We start from the raw sequence: 6,494 nt of genomic DNA on the forward strand, positions 1-6,494 counted from the left end.
AAAATGAATCTTTTTTTTTTTTAATATTTATGTTTTAGGTGTAGATGGACACAATACAATGCCTTTATTTTTATGTGGTGCTGAGGATTGAACAGGTCCAGCCCGTGCTAGGCGAGCACTCTACCGCTGAGTCACAATCCCAGCCCCTGAAAATGAATCTTAATAAACTAGGTTTCTATATTTAAAGCATTACTATGTGTTTATAAACAATACATGAAATGGCTTTGGAATGTTGAAGTTTTACATGAATGCTATTGTATTTTGTGAATTGATCTGCAACTCAATATTTTTCACCCCATTCTATGTTTTTAAAATCTATCTATATTGCTTTATATATTTACTTCATTTTTTGCCTATATAATCAAAATAGGTTTGCTACAAATTATTTGGAACTCCTATATTGATGAATATTTAGATCTTTTCCCATTTATTGCTATTACAATCAATGCCCTGGGATACATTCTTATCAGTATCTTTTCTCAGAACCCTACAGTGCTGGGCATGGTGATTCACACCTGCAATTGCAGCTAGTCAGGAAGCTGAGGCAGAAGGATAGCAAATATGGGACCAGCCTGAGCTACTTAAGGAGATGCTACCTAAAAATAAAAAGGGTTTGGATGTAGTTTAGTGGTAGAACACCCCTGGGTTCAATCCCTAGTAACAAACAACAACAACAGAAAAAAACCCTGTAGTCAGAGATCTGTGTTCTTGATAAAAGAAATTAACAATAAATTAGGAGGCAAATAAGACTATCATTTGATGGTTTAATGCCTTGAAATAGCAGTTTAAAGTCATAGGGAGTTATTGTAAGGAGTGGGGTACTGAAGGATGAATATCAGGGGAGGCCTTCCTGAAAAGACAACTTCTAGGTTGAGATCTGAATGAAGCTCCTGATCCAACCTTGGAATGATCTAGGAGAGGAACATCCCTGAACAAAACATATCCTGAAGTTCAGGTCTTAAGACACAAGTGAGCTTGGCATGTTTGAGGAAGCAGTAGATTGGCCTTCCTGCCAAAAGATCTAATGCTTAGGAACTAAAACTTAGTTTTAGTTCTTAAAACTTATCATTTAGGATAGTTTGTGATTCTGCAAATTCATGTTTTAATCCAATTTCAAACTTATTCTTCCTTTTAAGGCCAAGAGTAATTGACAGGATTAGGGGATGGTTATCACCAAGGTAGGTGATCATTTCCACAAATTCTTGTAATAGGAGCACTCCAATTTCTGAAGGCTGTGTTAACCAGAAAACAAAAAATATATCATGGGTTATACTTCATCATGACCCTTCCTTCAGTTTTCTCTCCTTTTCTAGAAGTTTAGACCAAGTTCACCAGTATTCGCATGAAGTACCAAAAGATTGCCAAGAAACACTTGAAGGACTAACTCATAATATGTTAATGGAAGTGGAAGGAAAGAAGGGAGACAGGGAGAGCAGAAGGGAAGCCAGGAGGCCACCATGACACTTTATATCTGTGTAACAAGTAAGTTTGTGAAATGGTAGGGGGATAGCTCAATGGTAGAGCCCCTGCTTAGCACAGTGAGGCCTTGGGTTCAATCTCCATTATTGGAAAATACACATAAATACCAAAGAAGTTTGTTTAAAACCCAAATTCCTACCACTCTGCCTTTTAAGAAGTTGGCATGATTTCTGTCACTGGAAAAATAAATCTGTATGTAGAGGCAAGAAAGGAGGTAAAACTCAAGGTAGATGACCGGTTATGGGGTCACAATGACAACTGGACACACACAGATATGTAGGAGGCTGAGTTTGAGGATATGAAATTGAGAAAGTCAACTTGCCCTGTGTAATAAAGGAGGAAAAATCGCTCCCTGGAGTGTGGGGGTTGAGTGTTGTTGCTAAGAAACAGCAAAGAGAGGGTGGCAGAAGAAGAAAAACTGGTTAAAATGATAGGTAGAAGGAGGACTTTTAAAAGAGCAAGGAATTTTAATTTTAATTTGTAATTGTTAGTGTTACTGTAAACACACATACATGCTACTCATACTTCCAAATGTCATGGATGAAAAGCTTTATGTGGATGAGTCATTATAGAACTAAAGTAAAAAAGGTTGTGCTCTGTATCCTTGGAGATATAGTGAACAAAGACAAAATGTATATCAATAGTCTATACCCTGAACTGCCTCATATGAAGCAGGAACTTAGCATCCACAGTGAATGGGAAAATTGCAAACCACTTTCTACCCTACACTTAGAAGGACACATATGTGTTTTCTGCTATATACAGGTAGGGTTAGTTTTAATCGAATTTTAATTTTAAAGGGCAGTGGTTCCTGGGATGACATCTGATAATCTACCTGTCTTTTTTTAAAATATATTTTTTAGTTGTTGATAGACCTTTATTTTATTTATTTGTATATGGTGCTGAGAATTGAACCCATTGCCTCACACATGCTAGAGGCAAGTGCTCTACCACTGAGCCACAACCCTAGCCCCAATCTACCTGTCTTTACCTCTAGTCTGTCTGTTATTCAAGGAGGGAACTAGGTTATATAATCTTTATATTCATGAAATCTAACATAGTGTTTGGCATATAAAAGAAACTTAGCAAATATTTATTAAATGAATGGATAAATGAGAAAAAATTAGGCCTAGATTAGGGCAGGGTTCAGAATGGCATGATTATATCACATGTCACCATAACTCAGGCTTTCAATCCAGAATTATGAAGATGCTCTTAGCTATACCTGCTTCTGGTCTCCAGGTGGCAGTATTTTATCACATTAAATTGTTTTGAGAAACCAGATTGCGTTTTTCTGAAACCAGAGAACATAAATGCATTAAAATAAAAATTCAGTTCTGAGCTTATTTCTGTAATTGTATATGTAAAATAAGTGATAAAATATAATTATATGAGATTATGGATTTCTTCCTGAGTTTCAACCCAAGTCATTACTGGTAGTTCTTGCCTGGTGCACACCTATAATCCTACAGCTCAGGAGACTAAGGCAAGGGAGTTGCAATTTAGCAAGACCTTGCCTTCGAATAAAAAATAAAAAGGATTGGGATGTAGCTCAGTGGTAAATTTCCTGGGTTTAATCCCCAGTACCAAAAATAAAGAAAGAAAGAAAGAAAAATTAAAGAAAAAAATCACTGGCAGTTCTGGAATTCAAGCAGTTTTACATATATTCAAATTAGTGTTCTATTTTGTTTACAAAACACCTGTAGTACTTCAAAGTGTGAAAATCTCTGTGTGTGTTGGGGGTGGATAGAGAATAAGGGTGATGAAGATTATAGAGAAGGCAATAATATGTTTAGAAATAATTTATCTCCCAACAAATGAGGTGAACAGATTAAATACAGGGTGGCCAATTAAATTTGAATTTCAGATAAATAAGGAAAATTTTCTTGTTTTTTCAATTATTTTACAGGACATACGTATAGAAAAAAAAGTTTTCATTGTTTATCTGAAATTCAAATTTAACTGTGAAACCTCTATTTATTTGTTTGTTTGTTTATTGCTAAATCAAGCAATCTTACTAATAATTATCTTGTAGTCGTTAATTCCAAAATAAAAAGAACCAGGTCAACAGGCAAAAAATGGTGCTTCCTTTTTTGGAGAGATAAAAAGGAAGCAGCTGATAAGGGTTGGCTTCCTTATTGGAAGTCTAACTTTATTGCTCTTTGTATTCTACCCATGCAGGCTGGAGTTCCTCAGCTAAATAACTTATTTTCAGGAAACTGAGATCCAAACTGTAAGCTACCTTTAGCAAGTACAGATGGTAAAGCCTAAAGTATTTTATATAAATACAGTGTTTTGTGCAACTCTGCAAATTCCACACCCTGGAACTGAGGGTATATCTCTGGTAGTCAGTGCTTAGGAGGCTCCAATCCCCAGCATTAAAAAAAAAAAAAAAAGCAAACTCTTTTTATGATTTAGGATATTCTAGACCACTTTAGCTCTCATTTCTCTTTTCAGGGAAACTTGATGCATAGTAGTGATGACAACAGAAATAGCTGAATTCCTTATGAAGTGAATCCTATTTTTAATGAGCTATCATAGTTTTATAACATTCATATAGTTAATAACTATTTCCTATCCTCCAGATAGATTGTTCTTCAAAATTATATTTATAAGCAAAATTTGTAATTAAAAAATTATGGGTGCAATGGCACACATCTGTAATTGTAGTTACTGGGGAGGCTGAAACAGGAGAATCACAAGTATGAGGCCAGTTTGGGCAAATTGGCCAGATCCTGTCTCAAAATAAAATAAAAGGGCTGGGACATGTAGCTCAGTGGCAATGTTATTGCCTTGTATGTACAAGGTCATTTTAAGTAAGTAAGTATGAATTTAACCAAAGTTATATAGCTACTAAGTGGAACTGGGACTTTTTTGTGTACATGCGGTGCTGGGGATTGAACCCAGGACCTTGTGCATGCGAGGCAAGCACTCTACCAACTGAGCTATATCCCCAGCCCCCATGGCCACATTGTCCACTGTACATCATAGCCTCATTAGTTTAGAAGAAATAAGTAAACTGCCTGACAAGGTTTTGAAGGGGACATTTGATCAGTTTCTGGAATATAGTACACATGGCATTTTTCTCTGAGTCCAGAAAAATTCAAATGAATAGCTAGTCTTTCCTGTTTAGGTGTATTATGAATATTACTTTTGTGCTTAACCCGAAGAATGGAGCTGTTCTAGAGTTTATAAAAGGAAGAAAGAATGTTGGAGAGTGGGAGGAAGATTTACCTGTCGTTGGGTAATAATTACAAAAGATGGACAAGGATTAAAGAGTACATGTATGGATGTATGAGAAAGAGATTTCTAGCGTAAAGCTGAGATTTAAAAAGAAAATATAACTTTGCATAATTATCTACATGAAAAGGAAGGGGGGGAGGTGGGAGGGACATTGCCTCTAAGAATCTTAGATTTGTGATAACCCAGATTGTGCATGTTCCACAGTCATGACAGAAGTGAATTCTCAGAGGTCATGATATACTACCCAACATGATAGCCTCCTGCTAAAGGAGAGTTTTATAGACAGCAAGAACAAAATAAACATACATTGTTGATATGTCCTCAAACATGATTCGAACCCAATTAGATATTTTTGGACATTCCTTCCATCTTTTCCTCTTCCAGAGGGAATATCTGTGAAGTAGTCAGGGCAGAAGGGAAAGAGGTCTGGACTTGTTAGGGGAGCAGAGTTCTTACCCTGCTACTTAATTAACTCTCTAACCACTGGTGAGTTATAATCTCTGAGCCTCTTTTTCCTGAACTGAAAGTAGCAATGATTTTACCCACTTGATAACATTGTCGTTAGGACTGCACCTAGTACTATATGTAAGAGCAATGAATGCAGAGCTTGTGGGGGGGGGGGCAGTCATTCCTCACCACAGGTATGTGCCATGGCACCTGGCTAGGACCTAGATCTTCATTTACTTTCTACTTCCTGTATACTTCAATGTCTCAGTATTAGCCAGGAGCCTTAATTTCAGAGATGGATTGCTTGGGTTCAAATCCTAGTTCTGGCAGTGTCATTTTGGATATATAACTTGATCTTTCAGTGCCTCATTTCTTTCCTATAAAGTGGAAGTCATAATGGGGACTTCTGCAAAGCCTTGCTGTGACAAAGGGGACATAGTCTACAAGAGCTTATAGTCTATCAAGAGAGGCTGGTTTGTAAATAAGTGATTACAGTGCCCTGTAATAAGTACAGTTATAGAGATATGATTAAAATACTTCCCTAGAACTAGGCACAGTGGTGCATGCCTGTAATTCCAGTTACTTGGGAGGCTGAGGCCAGAGAATCATGAGTTTGAGGCCAGCCTTAGCAACTTGGTGAGATCCTATCTTAAAATAAGGATTTTTTTCTTTTGATACCAGGGAATTGGACCCAGGAATGCTTAACCATTGAGCCACATTATCAGCCCTTTTTATTTTTATATTTTGAGATAAGATCTGGCTAAATTGCTTAGGGCCTTTTCTAAATTGCCTGGAACTTGTGATCTTCCTGCCTTAGTCTCTGGAATAACCGGAATTATAGGCATGTACCACCACACCCGCCTCCAAATACATTCTTTTTAAAAATGGCTGGGAATGTAACTCAGTGTTAGATACTTGCCTACCATGTGTGAGCAGCTGGGTTCAAGCTCCAGAACACACACACACACACACACACACACACACACACAATCTTTGCTAGCATGAGGAATAGACCAACCTGCCATAAAATTTAAATCTAAAAGACAGGCAATTTGTGTGTGTGTGTGTGTGTGTGTGTGTGTGTGTGAGAGAGAGAGAGAGAGAGAGAGAGAGAGAGAGAGAGAGAGAGAGAGAGAGAGAGAATGAATATGAATGAATGTGAACAACAGAACACCTTCTGTTCATAGGCTTAAGGATGAAGTTCAGAATGAATTGCCATGATCTTCAGGCCCAGGCTTTGTAATATTCCCACCTTTTTCTCTTGCCCCTACTTGCCATTTCCTGTCCTTGGAGTTACTTCTATGACTCTGTGCTTTTGCACATTC

This window comes from Marmota flaviventris, chromosome 6 (genome assembly GCF_047511675.1).
Source record: "Marmota flaviventris isolate mMarFla1 chromosome 6, mMarFla1.hap1, whole genome shotgun sequence".
In the NCBI taxonomy this organism is placed as follows: Eukaryota; Metazoa; Chordata; class Mammalia; order Rodentia; family Sciuridae; genus Marmota; species Marmota flaviventris.